Below are 18,177 nucleotides of genomic sequence, written 5' to 3'. Positions count from 1 at the left end.
TACTGCATTGAACACATAGAAATGTTTAGTGGAATAATCATAAATATCAGAAGACGTATTCAAATTAAAAGATCATGGTGAAATCTCAAGCAAATGAGTGAGGCTAGAAGACTCAACTCAAAGCCTGAGGGTGAACAGAGATGGAGGTAGTCCGGGTTCTAATGCTCGTTGAACAACTAACCCTTGAGATTACTTGTGGGCAAGAAACAGCCCTACTCCTTGCTATGAACCAGGATCACAGAATGCAGCGAGAAGCTGAGCAAACCAGATGAACACCAGAAGAAAATACTCACCCTCTCACCCTTGACTGTTAAAGGTACAAGCCTTAAGAAATATATATATTAATATATATATTAATATATATAAATTGTTGATTTATATAATCAACAATTAAACCAAGTCATACAACAGCTCTGTGGCTGGGACTGGGAATGGCTTTCCAAAGTAAATGAGGGCAGGCAAGACAACTATAAAAATGTTGACAGAGGGTAGGTGAGAAAGGGAGCTAGGAAGAAAGAGACACTGGAAGTCAAAAATGTCCCTCAGTGTCTCCTCTCAGACTAAGCCTATCAACCCAGACACCAAAACAGATGATCACGTTTAGATACACAAACCTTGTGCAACCATTTCAAAACTGGGTCTTCAATCTGCTTCTTATTAAATTTATTTTATAAAAAACTACCTATACTTTGCGTACTAATGTCTATAAAAGCACAGAATCTCAGATAGGAACAGAATTCTATTAGGCTGATATCAAATTGATTTACTCTAATGTTATTGGTTAATCATATAGGTTAACCTAGGAACCTCTACCCATAAAGAACATTCTAGATTTAATGCCAGATAAAGAAAGAAGCCTTGAAGTGGTTGACGACTTGTCGTTGTCACCGAGTTACCATATTATTGAAAATATTCACTATCTCTACTTCTCTGTTATACAGAAAATAAAAGTCTTATACATCCAAAAGAGTACAGGAAATCTATGGAATGTGCTTTACAAAACCAACCCAATTTAACAATAAACCAAAAAGGAGCATAAGTAAAATATCTTTTAAATAAATATTTGAATAACTTTTAAAATATCTTTTAAACACAAACCAATAACCAAACCAAACACATTTTTTCATTTTTATATTACATAATTATAAAGTATAAGTTATACTTAAAGAGTGTATTTAAAAGCGTTAAAAGGGGTTGGGGATTTAGCTCAGTGGTAGAGCGCTTACCTAGGAAGCTCAAGGCCCTGGGTTCGGTCCCCAGCTCCGAAAAAAAAGAACCAAAAAGATAAAAGCATTAAAAATAAGTCATAACCTGAGGAAATAAGTGATTTTGCCACTCAAACAATTTCGTATCTCGTTCAATGACTCAGAAATGAGCAGATAATAGACGTCATGCATAGACGTCATTCATAGACATCATCGATAGACATCATCCATAGATGTCATGCATAGACGTCATGCATAGACATCATCCATAGACATCATCTATAGACGTCATGCATATAATCATAATAGGGATGATTAAACATTTGCTTGCGCAAAGTAATGGATGTTAACAGATTCAGAGGAAATGTCCTTCAGTGACCGGCAATTTGCTCTCTTCTTCCTATCCTTTCCCCTGCTGCATTCTGCAGAACTTACAAGAATGTACTACAATACATTCTGTTCTTAGCAATGTGTCTTCCCTGGTAGATATAAACTCCAGGAACTATGATATGTGTACCCCTCTGTGTTCAGTGTCTCTAAGCTCTCTTTCCCTGATAAGGCTGCTCCTTATATGTGTGCTTGGCAATGCTGTACTATCAAAGGTACGTTCTGAGAGTAGGGGCTTTCGGAAGAATCTCCATTTTCTCAGAGAAAGAAAAATATCAGAAAAAATTTAGGATTTAACTTTTTAAATTGTGATAAAATAATCAGTGGAATAAATGACTGGAAAAACAGAATTTAGAGCCAAGTATCACATTTTAATTTTTCTAGTAATTCATCATAATTTTACTCTTTTCCAAAATGTTAGTACAGATTTAAGCTGTATAAAGATGTTTATTTTACCATATTTAGTTTTTAAAGGACTTTGAGAACTTATCAGTGTTATTTTCTTTTTGTGGTTTCCTAACTAAATATTTCATTGTATTGTGAAAGTAAATATTCTTCATTTATTTTTCTCCTTAAAAAAATTAATTCTGGGACCCAACATACTGGGAAGGATCTAGGTTGCCATAGAAACCAATAGGAACCCAACTCAGTGATGAACAAGCAAATTTGAGCTACCAACGTGATTTAATGATTTGATTCAAATAAGACCAGTTTCATATAATGTTTTTTTATTGCTTGCTTCTGAGTTTACACTATAAAGTCTTCCCCATATTTCTTTTAAGAGTTCCAAATTAAGTCAGGAGTAGGGGCACGCCTTTAATCTCAGCATTCGAGAGGCAGAGGCAGGCAGATCTCTATGCGTTTGCAGCCAGCGTGGTCTACATAGTGAGTTCCAGGACACAGAGTTCCAGACCTGCCATGGTATGAAACTGGTGGATGTATGAATTGAGTACTCACAAGGACCCATGAATATTTTCATGTCCCTTAGCAGAATCTCTAACACCTTAATACACTGCTGTTTGTGAAGGTGTAGCAGACAATGACTTCCAACTTTTCGCCCATTCACCTGACTCAAGTAAAATATACTATTCCTAGTTCACTCATTCTACTTCAAATAAGAAATGTCAAGGATGTTAACATGTGAAGACTCGTCAGTCTTTTAGTGTATCACCAGGAGAAAGTCAATGCCATCCCTAGGATGTAGAAAGTAGCAGCAGTATTTAAAGAAAATTATATTTTTCAAATACTTAAACAAATAATCATATTTTAAATGTATAACTAGGAGGATAACCATAGCAGTATATAAACTGTGTGAGGTGACAGAAAGACGGGGGTTTCCACTCCTCTTTGGATACATTGAAAGTTGAAAGCCAGCTTGGAATAACTGAGAACTTGTTTCAAAATTAATTTAGCAGGATGGTGTGGCAAAATTTAAGAGAGTGTGGGGGTCTTATCAATATTAAAACACAGTATATAGCTGTTTGCTGGTATAAAATATATTTTATTAATTATTGGATTTGACCTGGGCCGTCAATTCTAGCTGATTTCTAGAAATTGTGCTAGGTCGCCATTTAAAACATTAGCAATGTTCCCATGTAATGTGGAGACTGCAAGTCTCTGGGGAAAGTACCAACCCCCAACTACAAGCCTCTTTCCAGTCTAACTGGCTACGACTCATAAAATGCTTGCCTGAATGACCTCAGATGAATATGATAATGAGTCAGTTGATACCCATTTGCATTAAAAGGCAGCCCAGTGCTATCAGGCAGTGAAGTCTGCAATAAGGCAACAGACAAGAAAGCTGCTGGCATTTATTAGGTATCAGTGTTTGATAATTGCTTTTCTGGATTCTATCTGAGATCTTAAGTCTGGTCTTCTAGTATTCCTTATTATATTGGAAATAAATAGTGGTCAGGCAAGTCAGAGAACCATAGCCCTCCCTTATCAGTGGGATTGCCTAGCAGCATGTGACAGACTCTAGACATCAAGCATTTAAGCCATTTTTTCTCCTCAGAGATGTCAGCAATCCCAACACAGATTAGTTTTCTGTTTTTCCCCCAAGCTGAGACCTTTCTCTTTCTTATTTAAAGGAAGAATTTTACATCTTCTCTTTGGTGTATTGAGTTATCGACGCGACTTCACTTGTACTTTAGGTTGCGTATTAAGTAAAATAAATTTACTTAAGCATGAACAGTGGGATAGAGTGAAATTCAGTCTGACAACCCGATGCTTACTATGTGCCATCTAAAAATAGTGCATACAGCTTGGATCCCTGGATGAATGGATGCTTAATACCCCAGGGCAGTAAACAAGATGCCACAACAATCCCACTCCTTAGAATGTAACAAGACAATGTGCTGTCTACATTTTAGAATGGTCTACAGCTTTAGCGCCCATAGCTGGTAATTTCTACAGCTAGAAGTGTATCCACCCACACCCACATTAAGTAGGACGTCAGAAATGCCGACATCTTCTCCACACCAAATTATCCAGATTTTCCTACTTGAAATGACATTATTTCCTCAAATAATCTAAAACGAAGGGGATACTACTTATTGAAATTCATCCATAGCATACATTCTAGAAGTGTTTATTACAGTAGTACTGAGGCATGTGATTTCCCTTAAAGGAAATGTATTTTGTGGATTCTAAATTCTTGAAACATAGTTTGGCTGATACCAAAGCCTCTGAAAGTAAAATAACATGGTATTATATTAGATTAAGTAATATCAGCTTTAGTGGTATTATATTAGATTAAGTAATACCAGCTTTAACTGTACGGTGAATTCTGTTTTCAGGAACAGCTGAGAAAGTCTAATTTTCCACTTAGAAGTTAAGAGTGATGATCAAATAATATTAAATTATTGGAAATATCTGGCAGTACTTGTCAGATACTTGAAAATCTAAATTTTAATTGCACGATTTACTTATAGAATTCTGACCTATAGTCCATTTCTCTATCTACTCTTTTATTCTTTCTTTTTGATACCAGCACAAAATTATTGGTGTTTAAACTGGCTGCTTTACGTACATCCTAAATTTTGAGAGTGATGTTTTAATTTTCAGTTTATCTTTTATTCTTTTCAGTCAACCATTTTATGCTACTTCTCAGAACTTTTACCTGAGACAAGATTTACTTTAGACTTGAATGTACTTTATATTAACAATCTAAAGGATAAAATGATCTAAAAATGGCTTTAATTGTTTGGTTCAATACATGTTTTAAAGCAAAATTGCCAATTTGTTTGGAGGAAAATGTTCTTAGGTGGCATTCAGCAATGAATAAAATAATTTCATGTTTCCTACATGCTAATAAGATAAAATGTTGCAACCTCATGAGGCAGGAAGATGAAAAATTTAGCAAACTTTTAAATACCAGTTATGGTTTTATCTCAGGGCTTACTAGCATGTTATAACGAGTTATATGACACACTCATGTAGAAAAACAAACCAGTTTGTTTGGGGAAGTAGTAATGCAGATGGTCGGACACTCAGCCCCAAATACTAACTAAACTCCGAAAATTTTTAGGAGCTATAAAGTGATAATATCTCCCAGCATTTTCATAATGTAAAAAAGATGAGTAAACAGAGACAAAAGTCGCCTCACGTCATTCAACCTGGAGCAACAAGGCAGACTGGTAATGAGACCACTGCTTGAACACATTTGTCCAGTGAAAATAACGCTTATGCAGAGAAAGTTTTAAACCACATGTTCATTGTATTTGTCTACACTCATTGGTGAAGTATTTGCCTATGACATGCAATATCCTGGGCTCTACTCCTAGCATACCTGAAAAAACAAACAAACCATCGGACCAGCGAAGACACCAAAGAGTCTTGTGTTTGCTTTAAATGTTCTGTTGTTCCTGTTTGAGTCAGGGACTCAGTTGCTCCTAATGACCCCAGACCATCAAGGAAGCTGAGGAGGTCTTCTGATTTCTGGTCCTCCTGCTTCGAACAACAAATGCTGGTATCATAGGCATGTACCGCCATTCTAACCTTCAATGACGTTATTGTGAGAAGCTAAAATTCATCTTTTGCTCCAAGCTTCATTTATGATCACTCCTAAACTAGCATAATCCCATGTTGTCGGATATGCATTAATCTAAGAATATTTCTACTTTATTATTTATGACTTCTAATTGATGCAAATATTTATGTCCAAAAATTTCTATCCAAAAAACTTGTAAACTGTGGACTAAGCACCATCCCATTGTTTCTTCATGTGCTAAAAAGGCCATTATGAAGAATATGCAAAATTTTCAACACTTGCTTGGTACTAACTACATTGTGTAGCCAATCACAAAGGAACACTTTGGTTTGCTTTGTGTCACTTATCAACACTCCTGTGTTTCTGGGCATATTCTCTACTTCAATTGGCAGTTTGCAATTTCTAATTTAGTTATGAAACTTCACAATTATATTTTTTTCAGTGCTTAGTAAGGAGCGAGTGGCACTGCACGTGGAATTGTTTAGATGAGGGTATTACGTAGGGGAGTTGGTGATTTTGGTTTTGCTCGTAGATTTGCTTTTGTTTTTGTCTTTGTTTAATTCACTGGCATATTGTTTTTGTCAATTTATTGTTCGAGAATTTCATTGATGCCGATGCCCTGCTTTGAAATGTCAGTTTCCTTCAGAACTGGTGATATTAATTCTATTTCTATGACAGCAGGAAGGAGGCGAAGTGAATGAGTGACTCATCTTACATTTATAGAGTGTTTTAAAGTATTTCTACGTCTTTGTGCTTAGTTCTCAAGCTTATTTTGACTTCAGTGGAAAGTGGAATGTTTTCTTGAATTTCTCGCAATTTGTAACAGCTTTCAATCTTTATCTTCTATGTGCAAACAGTAACACCATCAGCTAAACAATTGTCGCCTCTAGCTTTACGTTGAGGGTAGTAACAGGTGTCTCAGGCTCTGTCGTAATCCCCACAAGAAATCTCCATAAGGAGGAACACTGAGACCTCGTAAATAGACACTTATGAAACATTATAGAGTCAATCATCTCAGTCACTTTAAATGCGTATTTCAGTGGAATGGTTCCGTTTACATTGCCGTATCCAGGTCTAGAGTTTCTACATCATCCACACTGAAATGCTCCGTTAACCCACGAGTCTCATTTGCTGTTTCTAGCTCAGTAACCACTACCCTTGGTATTTTTCCTTATCCATTTGACTATTCTATGGACCTCAGATGGTGGGAATCTTACAATATTTCTGGCTTGATTTTTTTAATATAATTATGCCACAAGGATCCTTCATATGAAAACATGTGAATAGGACATTCACTCTTATTTAAGGCAGAATAATATCTCAAGTACGTATTGTATATGCCAGCTTTATCCTCAGTGATCATTTGGGTTTTTTCCCCTTTCTTGGGAATTATTGTAAATAATGCTTCTATGACTGTAAACGTACAAGTATATGGTTTTCAATTCCCTTTTGTGTATGTGCCCCGAGAATCGGGCTTGTAGGAACAAGACACTGGAAATGCACTTTTGGGTACAGAATCCAGTAATTCCTTGATCCTTTTATGACAGCATGAATCTGAATTCCATCATCCAATAAATAAAGTCTAATAATCGTATTCAAGACTGCATTGTGCTGCCTAAGGTTGATACACGGCACTGACTTCTCATCTTCCTGCTGTTCTCCCAACCCCCAAGGCTGCCGACCAAAACTACCGACTTATAAAACACCAGAGGAAGGAAGAATTTTCAGAAAGAGAATTAAAACCTTTATATTGACAGCCCACATAATTAGTAGTACCAACTTTGGTTAGTTACAGCAACTCTGATACTAACTCATAATATGTCTTTCTAATATGTCACATGTCACTTTAAGGTTCAGTAGCAATACATGATAAGTTGAAATTTAGTACACTCCAGAGAAAGCATTAAACCTTAGTTTCAAAATTTGAGAAGCATCAACTCATACAAACTTAGGGACAAACTGTATGAAAAAAAATGCTTTCAGATCAATATATGCCCTTTCTTCTAATTACATTGGTAAAAACTTTCTATTTTTACTTAAAACTTTACACATATGAATACATTTCTGACTTTAATAATGCATCTCGAACTATGGATGCCACACAGCTTTCAAACTACATAAAATTATCAACAGCACAATGATTACAGAATTCAAACACACGTGCAATATGATTTCTTTGCAAAACAATAGATATTTTTTATGGCCCATTTCCCCACAGAAGGCACAAAACCTTATATTTACCCAGAGTCTTTGCTCTTTTGTGTTCATACGGTTTATATGTGCTATGGCATGATGTGAATTGGATGTTGAACTTGACGCGTTTCCCTTCCCATCTGCTCTTGGTTCGAGGTAACGGTAAGAGAGAAAAGTAAATAATCCCAACTTTCCTTTAATGTCATTCTTCATGTACCCACGCTCAACTGAATTTTATTACAGAATCATTCTCTGACTTCTTATTTATTTTATCTTTCGGTCAAACCTCAAGGTAACACCTCTCATGGATTCATATATTAAGTTTCTTTTATGGAAATGTCAAAATCGTCTCTGCGCTGAAGGAAACCTTCCAGAGCGTTTGCTCCCATGAGCCTGTAAATTTGCTCCGTGATACCCATTGGCAATGCTGACATTTATTGCTGACTATGCACTCCATATAATGCAAACTTGTAATGACTTTCTCTTAACATATAAATTTGTTTTATTTCAGGTTATTTAGTTATATGAACCATGAATACTTCTCTGACTGTACAAGTGTACTAATGATTCTAAGTGTGTACATACACAAATGATGAGAGTAAAGCTTCAATTTTTTTAGTATCCCCTCAAGGTTACCTATGAAGTGAGGTAGAAATCTAATAAATTGATATTTTTTTTAATAAATCATTGAATGGAGTGCTTCGTCACATTATAAGTTAATTCCACAATAAAGACTATTCTACGATAGGTCTTCACTTCTGAAATTTCTCTGGTCAACCATCCAAGGTTTTAGCTATTCAAACTCTGGCTGACTGTGAACAGCCTGAGAACATCATCACCAGTGAGGCAGGAGGTAGGATTTCTAGCTCCTACAGCCTGAATCTGGATAGATCCCCACCATACGGTATACATTGTAACTTCTGAGCACATATCATATAAGCTATCTTAAATTTCGAGAGTCATTTTCTGAGGAAATGGAAAGCCACCTGCCTTCAAACATGTAAAGAGAAAACCGTATTCTTTGAAAAATGATATTTGAATGTGGTGCTTCATATGGCGAATCAATCAGATACATGGATGAAACCTCCTTCCTCTTTTCCCCATACAGAGACCCAGCTTATTCTTTGAACAAACTCCTGAAATACATGATACGAGGTTCTGGTTCCTATTTAACTCCTCGCAGTACCCTAGCTGTGGCCTGCCCTTCAGGTTCTGAATTTCTGTGGCTCAGACATCGGTAGAAAAAGAACAAGGATTAGCTGTTGCCACTAGAGGGCAGTAACAACAATTTAATAGTACAAAGCGTGTTCCTGCTGTCACCGGCACAGGGAAACAGGGAGTTTGTGTGGGTGAAGTTTCCAAAGCCTCTGGTTCTAATAGAAGGAACAATGACTTAGGATAAATTAACTAAAACTTTTTAAAATTGATGTCATGTTCAAATTAAGCTCTGCAAATTTTTCAAGATTAAAAAGTCTTGTTTGCCTATCTTACTCCTAGCTATGATAATAATTTTCTCTGGTAAGATCTTGAAAATAGGTGGCTGTTTATTGAAAAATAGACCCCCTTAGCATACCTATCAAAAACAACTTATTATTGAGGATTTAGGACCTTTCACTTTTTTATGAGATTACTCATACATAATTTCTAAGTGCAAATGTTCAGAATTTTCATGGAAAAATTACATGGGATGGACAAATTCATGTTTTACTAGCTATCCTCCTCATAAACACTCAATGCGCACCATGAGAAAATGTCCTATCAAGTTAAATAGTAATAGGAGGAGATCCAGGCGATCATATAAAATGACGTAGAATTTTAGCACATACAAATGCAATTCTACTGATACCCCATCTAGCATTTAAATATGACTGCTCGCATTCTGAATGATTTCACATGAATTTTCTTAGGGGAAGGGAAGCTTCTTAATCAAACTGTGAGTTCCTTTGAGGATGTAATTATGCAACCTCATTGTAGTTCTTGAGGCTCCAGGAAGTGAGAAACACATGTTAATGTTGACCAAGCTGTCCTATAATAACCTTTAGTAGACTGGAAAGTGCAAGGCCAGTGCTTCTCTGACCATGAAGAGAGGCTCACCTATCTCTTTCTGAGTGCTTTATATATCTAACAAGAAACAAAGGGGAAAAAAAGATATTAAGACGTGCGTAATGTATTATTTGAGCCAATATGTACAAAATCACAAAGTCAAGGGAGGTTTATAGAAATTTCTAGAAGCTTACACTCAATGCTTGTGCTTCTGTTTTGTGATGGGTAACTGGCAGTTCTCAGAAGTGCCTGGCACCTTGGCCATGCAGTAAGATGCCCTGCTCTAGACTGATTCCTAGAAGAAACAGATTGTTGGGAAGTGAGATGGGCGCTAAAGCAATGGACCCACAGTGAAGAGTGAGATGCTGTGTTCAATCAAACTTGAAACGGTTTGCCTGCAGTCCAATCTAGGTTGTCTTGGTTTATCCATAACAAAGATTTCTACTTTTCTAAAAATATATTTTTTATTTATTTAGCTATCAAGGATGGATGATGTGTTTGGCTGGTACTTAGAGCTATGTAGTAAGAAAAATACTCATATTACAGCACTGGACTTTCACAAAGAACAAAATTGAGCCTCCAGTGTTCTATGGTCAGGAAAATAAGCTAATTACTAACTCTGAGCTTGCCACATACCAACACTGTATTAAAGAATCCATATTTCACTTAATGCTGTTGTGAATGGCTCTCCCACACATGATCTCATGGCCATTTGAATTACCTGCTCCAGACCACAATTCCATCATGAATAAGAAAAGGGTCTTGTTGGTGGGTACCAGAGGAGGAAGAGTAGGGATATCCTTTAGGGATATGGCAGTGGATTGATAGCTCATGCCCCCGTGAGTGCTCATTACATGAACAGCAGTAAGTAAACTTATGGGACTATTAATACCAATAACAATTAAAATAAAAGAATGTGAGGTTTGAGAGCAGACAAGTGGGTATATGATAGGAAGTTGAAGATGGTGGCATTTAGATGTGACCAATAAGCATTACGTAAGTGTATGAAACTTTCAAAGAATAAAAATATTATTTTAAAAGTTAAACTAAAATCACTCACTATAATTCTCTCTGTTTATAAGCACCTACTATAAACATTATCTGATGAACTACTATAACTCCTCACCCTTCCCTCAGTCGCTTTTTATCTAACATAGTGAAATTTTTAAAATGTAGACAAATTCATTTACTTCAACCAAATGCCTGAATGGCCTCCATTTTAACTAACATTCAGTAATTCTGGACCAGAAAAACAACTCAGCAGGTAAACAAACTTGCCACCAAGACTCATGGCTGGAGTTTGATCCACTGAACTCACAAGATGGAAGAGAAAATCAAAACCTACAAGAGGTCCTATGACTTCCACGAGCCCACCTTTATACCAGTTTGATGATGCAGTTTTACACACACACACACGCACGCGCAAGCGCACATGCACATGTACACGCACATACACACACAAACCCAAACAGAAATGAATACATGTTATAGAAAGAAGGAAAATGTTTTTCTCCATGGCACAACAGGGGCTCACCTTTTCCTGTTAGTCTCTTTATTCTGTACAAATAAATGGTATTGTTCCTGTCTTTTCCCTCTGTAAAATGCTCCTTTTAGGATAACTATCACAACATACCCCCCTTCTACTTTCACTTTTCTCCTCAGCTGCTATCAATTTCAAAAGTTTTCCCAACCAAAATAATGCTACACCCTTTCCATAGCATCTTATCCATTTTCTTTATTTTTTTATGTATTCAACTTATCAGAATATTGGTTTGTTATTTTCTATTTAATATTTGTCCTCTCTCCACTTTTTCTTTACTTCCCACTTATATGTAAAAACTTGCTTTCTGGTCTTCTATTCACTGCTACAACCATAATGTTTTCAAAGGTATCTGGTTCATAGTAAGTGCTTAATAAATATGAATGGTTTAAACTGGCTCACTCTTGTCAACTTTGTCTTCATGCATCAGTGAAATTAAGTCTGCTTGATCCTCATCTCTTGCCTTGGATTTAGGTTCAAAGATAACAGTACTCCCTGCTCCTACAATACACACAATTCTCTTAACCTTACTCTGAAAAAGCTTCACAAACACATGATCTAGCTTAGTAATACTACTGTGATAGAACTTAAGTTCTGAAACATTACAGAATCCATGAGGATTGTTTTATGAATGCACAATTGAAGACTCTAAAGACTAGATATGACACCTGAGAGCAGAGGTAAGACCAACTCTTCTCCTCTAAGCAACATTGCCTGCATGCCTTAGGACACGCAAACCCAGGAGCAGTCTGGGAAGGTCACTTCCGGTTTCTGCCTGCACCCAGAGCTGAACCAGTTCCACAGCTCTCTTTATGCAGATCCTGCTGTAAGAAAGCAGGTCTACAGGAGTGCTGACATAGGTTTACAGGAGGGTTAAGCCACTCGCAGAGACAGCAAGACAAGCTGACACCAGAGACAACCTGATGGTGAGGGCAAGCACAGGATGCTAAGCAACAGAAACCAAGACTACTTGGCATCGTAAGAGCCCAGTTCTCCCACCAAAGCAAATATTGGATATCCAGACACATCAGAAAGGAAGGTTTGGATTTAAAAATCACATCTCATGGTGATAGAGGACTTTAAGAAGGCTATAAATAATTCCCTTAAAGAAATACAGGACAGCACAGGTAAAAATGTTTAAGCCCTTAAAGCAGAAACACAAAAATCCCTTAAAGAATTACAGGAAAACACAACCAAACAGGTGAAGGAATTGAACAAAACCATCCAGGATTTAAAAATGTAAATAGAAACAATAAAGAAATCACATTTGGAGACAACTCTGGAGATAGAAAACCTAGGAAAGAGATCAGGAGTCATAGATGCAAGCATCGCCAACAGAATACAAGACATAGAAGAGAAAATTTCGGGAGCAGAAGATACCATAAAAACCATTGACACAACCATCAAAGATAATGTAAAACCCAAAAAGCTCCTAACTCAAAACATCCAGGAAATCCAGGACACAATGTAAAGATCAAACCTAAGGATAATAGGTATAGAAGAGAGTGAAGACGCCCAACATAAAGGGCCAGTAGATATCTTCAACAAAATTAAAGAAGAAAACTTCCCTAACCTAAAGAAAGAGATGGCCATAATCATACAAGAAGCCTACAGAACTCCAAATAGATTGGACCAGAAAAGAAATTCCTCCCATCACATAGTATTCAAAACACCAAATACACAAAACAAAGAAAGACTATTAAAAGCAGTAAGGGAAAAGGACAAGCAGACCTATGAGAATTACACCAGAGATTATGAAAGCCAGAAGATCCTGGGCAGATGTCATACAAACGCTAAAAGAACACAAATGCCAGCCTGGGCTACTATGTCCAGCAAAACTCTCAATTAACCTAGATGGAGAAGCCAAGACATTCCATGACAAAACCAAATGTACAATATATCTTTCCACAAATCCAGTCCTACAAAGTATAATTGATGGAAAACTCTAACACAAGGAGGAAAACTACACCCTAGAAAAAGCAAGAAAGTAATCTTCTTGCACAAATCTGAAAGATGAGAGACACACTTACATAATTCCACCTCTAACAACAAAAATAAGAGGAAACAACATTCACTATGCCTTAATATCTCTTAATATCAATGGACTAAATTCCCCAATTAAAAATAAAACCCTAGACTAACAGACTAGATACATAAAGAGGACCCAGCATTTTGCTGCATAAAGGAAACACACCTCAGAGACAAAGACCGACACTACCTGAGAGGAAAAGAATGGAAGAATTTTCCAAGCAAATGGTCCCAAGAAACAAGCTAGAGTAGCCATTATAATATCAAATAAAATTGACTTTTAACCAAAAGTTATGAAAAAAGATAAGTATGCATATTCATCAAAGGAAAATCCACCAAGATGAACTCTCAATCTTGAATATCTATGCTCCAAATGGAAGGGCACCTACATTCATAAAAGAAACTTTACTAAAGCTCAAAGCACACATTGCCCCTCACACAATAATAGAGGGAGACTCCAATGCCTCACTCTTATCAATGGGCAGATCATGGAAACAGAAGCTAAACAGAGACATAGAAAATCTAACAGAAGTTATGAACCAAATGAATTTAACAGATATTTATAAAATATTTTATCCTAAAACAACAGAATATACCTTCTTCTTATCATCTCATGTACCTTCTCCAAAACTGACCATATAATCTGTCACAAAACAGGCCTCAGCAGATACAAGAAGATTGAAATAATCTCATGCATCCTATCAGATCACCACAGACTAAGACGGATCTTCAATAACAACAAAAACAACAGAAAACCCACATACATATGGAAGTTGACCAACGCTCTACTCAGTGATGACTTGGTCAAGACAGGAATAAAGAAATTAAAGACTTTTTAGAATTTAAATGAAAATGAAGGCACAACATACCCAAACTTATGGAACACAATGAAAGCAGTGCTAAGAGCAAAACTCATAGCTCTGAGTGCCTGCAGAAAGAAACTTGAGAGAGAGGATGCAGTAGCAGCTTGACAGCACACCTGAAAGCTCTGGAACAAAATGAGGCAAATGCACCCAGGAGGAGTAGAAGGCAGGAAATAATCAAACTCAGGGCTGAAATCAACTAAGTAGAAACAAAAAGAACTATACAAAGAATCAACAAAACCATTTTTTTTTGAGAAAATCAACAAGATAGATAAATCCTTAGCCAGACTAACCAGAGTACACAGAGAGTGTGTCCAAATTAACAAAATCAGAAATGAAATGGGAGACATAAGTACAGAATCTGAGGAAATTACTGAAACAAATCATTAGCCTTCCTTGACTCAAAGAATAAACAGCCTGAGAAAGAAATTGGGGAAATGACACCCTTCACAATAGTCATGAATAATATAAAATATACCTTGATGTGATTCTAATCAAGCAAGTGAAAGTTATGTGTGACAAGAACTTCAAGTCTCTGAAGAAATTGAAGATGTTCTCAGATGATAGAAAGATCTCCCATGCTCATGGATTGGTAGGATTAATATAGTAAAAATTGCCATCTTGCCAAAATCAATCTACAGATACAGTGCAATCCTTATCAAAATTCCAACTCAATTTTTTTTTCTATTTTTTAAAGACAGGGTCTGGACTTCATTCATAGACCATACTGGCCTTGAAGTCAGAGATCTGTCTGCCTCTGCATCCCAAGTACTGGGATTAAAAGCATCTGCCACCACACTTGGCTATGCCTTTTTTCTTTATCCATGTTTATTTTGAGTTTTATCAATGATTAGCTATATATTTATATATAATTATAATTGTGTGTATTTAAATATTTGTATAATTCTTAAACAATTTGCTTATAAACTTTTATGATTCTTTTTAAAATTATGTTGTCTATAACAAAGAATTGCATATCTATAAAATACTTAATGATATTCCATTACATTTCATACACACTTTTCTATAATACACACACAAATGTGTGTACATATTCATATATCTAAGTTTATTGCCTGCTTTTGATTTGACATTGCTTTTCTCTTTTTTGAGTAAATAAGTATATTTGGGCGAAATATTTCATGAATGAAAAGAACATTTTAATTCCAGGAGTGGACATAAATTTGTTTAAATAAAACAGCATTTTATAAAAAGGAAAGGTCAATTCAGCCAAAACACACATTTAAGTTATTTTAGTGATTTGCACTGGGAATATCGCTCTCTGGTAAAGTACTTATTCACACATGGACGTCCTAACTTTATTTCCCAGCTCCAAATAAAAGGTGCAGTATTTTACCATCTACTGTACCTGGGTCTCTCTCTCTCTCTCTCTCTCTCTCTCTCTCTCTCTCTCTCTCTCTCTCTTTCTCTCTCTCTCTCTTTCTCTCTCAATTTCTTTCTCTCTGCTTGCCTCTTTCTTCCTCCTTCCTTCTTCTATCATTCATCTATGTATATATCTTATCTATCTATCCATCTATGTCTGACATCTATCATATGTATTCTATCTATCTATCTATCTATCTATCTATCTATCATCTATCTACCTGTTTATCTATCTATCTATCTATCTATCTATCTATCTATCTATCTATCTATCTGTGTATCATCTGTCCTTGCCAGAAGTAAATTTTAATACAAATCATAACCATATTAGGAGTCATGATTCCAAAAATATCCAATACAGTGGCGTGTGAAGATAAGTTGTAATCATAGCAACTAAGAAGAGTCCCTGAATAACAATATAGAAAGGACTGCTATTATCATACTTTATTATGTTTAATTAGTAGATCTAATCAACAACAATTTCCAGCATGAATATTATAATTTTCAAAACAGTAGAGGGAAGCAATACCTTAGCATTGCTTTAATGTCACTGAATTTGAAACCATTTATTCCAAAAGTAAAATAAAGCCTTCGGCAGAATGGAAGACAATTACATTCATTCACGTTCTTCATAAAGAAGACTGCACTGCAGGTTGCCGTTCAAAACCATTATAAATAAACGTTGAGTTAAAGTGTGTCAGCTTGTCACAAGTACCTTACAGTCCAGGGTCTGCCTCAGTTTTTACATCCTATACAGACCTATAAAATTAGAATGGGGAAAGCTGCCCAAGAGGACATACAATGTATAACAATGCAACATTAAATCCCAGAACTAGCAAGTATTTAAGACTTACTGTTATTTTGCAGTTATCCTTTCATAAAGTCACATTAATAATCAGTACCTGAACAGAAAAGAAATAAATAATATCAGCCTTAAGAATGCTCCCAAACCAGTATCTAACGTGTTTACATTTATTTGCAAAGAGGACTTAAAACTGAAGCTTTCTTACTAAAATAAGATTCCTATTAGAGTTAGAAATTCCACTTTTTAACATCTGCCAAATTTAGCACCCTGAATATAAATATACTTGGTTTCTTTACTACTAAAATTTAAAACATTGACCATTTACTGCTTAAGTCTGAAAATTCATAAGAATACAAATTAAACTTTTCAAACAAGCCCAACATATTTAGGTTTCTATGAAGCCAAATTGTACTTTTGTTTCCATGATTACTGTTTATCAAATGGTAAAATGACTTTAGAAATGAATTATTGGTGTACAGATGAATGCATAAAATTCCGTATATCACTTTGTTCAATGTCTTTAAATATATGAATACCTTTTCAATCACAGGAATTACTAATTTACTAATGAAAAACAACTTTTAAAACATAACTTTGAACTAAGACATGAAAATCTAATATGTTAAATTGCAAGTTTAAATCCATCGTTCCAAGTTCATTTTCAACTTTTAAGAAAAATTTTAGTTGTAAAATAAAATTTAAAACAATTTTACATGATTTTTATAAATAATTTCTTTCTACTCTTATTTTCTTTTTTATCTATCCAAAATCATTTATCCATGACATCCGTAATGGAATGCAAAATTGAGCTAGACCCTTAGATTGTCAGGCACTTAGGACAAGCCAAACCATTCTAACTCCACTTTTCTTCGTAATAGTTTTGAATTTGGCAACCTGTCGTGCTTTCCTCTTTCTGAAGAATGTCAAAATTAGAATAATTTTAAATGACGTGAAGATTTGGGGGTTTTACAGATCACATTCAGACTCTGTTGTAAATGGCAAATACTGACTAACAAGATGGGCGATGAGCTAGCCCAGTTTCTCAGACAGCAAATGTTAACGTAGGCAGTTGAAAGCATGTTTTCCTCTGTTGACCTAATTCATCTGGACTTGGCAGAATTTGTGGAAACTCAAACATTAAGTAAGGCTACTCTCCAGACCATGAAAATACAGAGCAGCCGAATGGAAAGTTATAACCCAATGATTCAACATTTTCATTTCAAGTTGATATGGTCTATGTTTTTTAACTGAAAATATATAAAGATTTAATTATATGTATATTCATATGCATATATAGCATGTATTATGTTTGTTCAGTGAATACGTAATTTCTTTAAAATGCTTTACTTTATTGCTATTGTGTGAATATGTATGAGCTTTTATATGTGAGTGTAGGTGTGTGCATGCCTCAGTGCATGTATGGAGGATAGAGGTCATGTGTGATGCCACAGTACATGTATGGAGGACAGAGGTCATGTGTGTGATGCCACAGTACATGTATGGAGGATAGAGGTCTTGTGTGTGATTTTTTTTCTTCTTTCTACCTTTACATGAATTCCAGGGACACAACTAAGCTAATCTCATTAGCTCATGGAAAACTAACGCTTGGCCTCCTTAATGACATAATCTAATACTGAACATTGATAATAAATCACTGTATTCCTAACAATTGAGTACACATACATTTGCATTTATTGAATAAAATAATATAAGCTTCATTGGTTTTGTGTCCCTAAAAG

The 18,177-nt window shown here is 35.6% G+C and overlaps 1 long non-coding RNA gene across 16 annotated transcripts in view; it reads right to left on the bottom strand.

Moving 5' to 3' along the window:
- LOC103693508 (uncharacterized) overlaps positions 1-18,177 on the bottom strand; it is a 490,050-nt gene that overhangs the window by 257,620 nt on the left and 214,253 nt on the right. For 14 of the 16 annotated variants that reach the window (XR_010056223.1, XR_005491062.2, XR_010056221.1 and 11 more), the window contains one exon: positions 16,488-16,535. The exons of 1 other annotated variant lie outside the window; for it this stretch is intronic. This is a non-coding gene — a long non-coding RNA (uncharacterized LOC103693508). Of the gene's footprint in view, positions 1-1,226; positions 16,536-18,177 lie in introns of all 16 variants that reach the window. One more of the 16 variants, XR_010056233.1, reaches the window with a different exon arrangement.

This window comes from Rattus norvegicus, chromosome 11, assembly GCF_036323735.1.
Source record: "Rattus norvegicus strain BN/NHsdMcwi chromosome 11, GRCr8, whole genome shotgun sequence".
NCBI classification, from domain to species: Eukaryota; Metazoa; Chordata; class Mammalia; order Rodentia; family Muridae; genus Rattus; species Rattus norvegicus.
The sequence above is the reverse complement of the archived record's forward strand: the minus strand, read 5'-3'. Positions and strand labels throughout refer to the sequence as shown.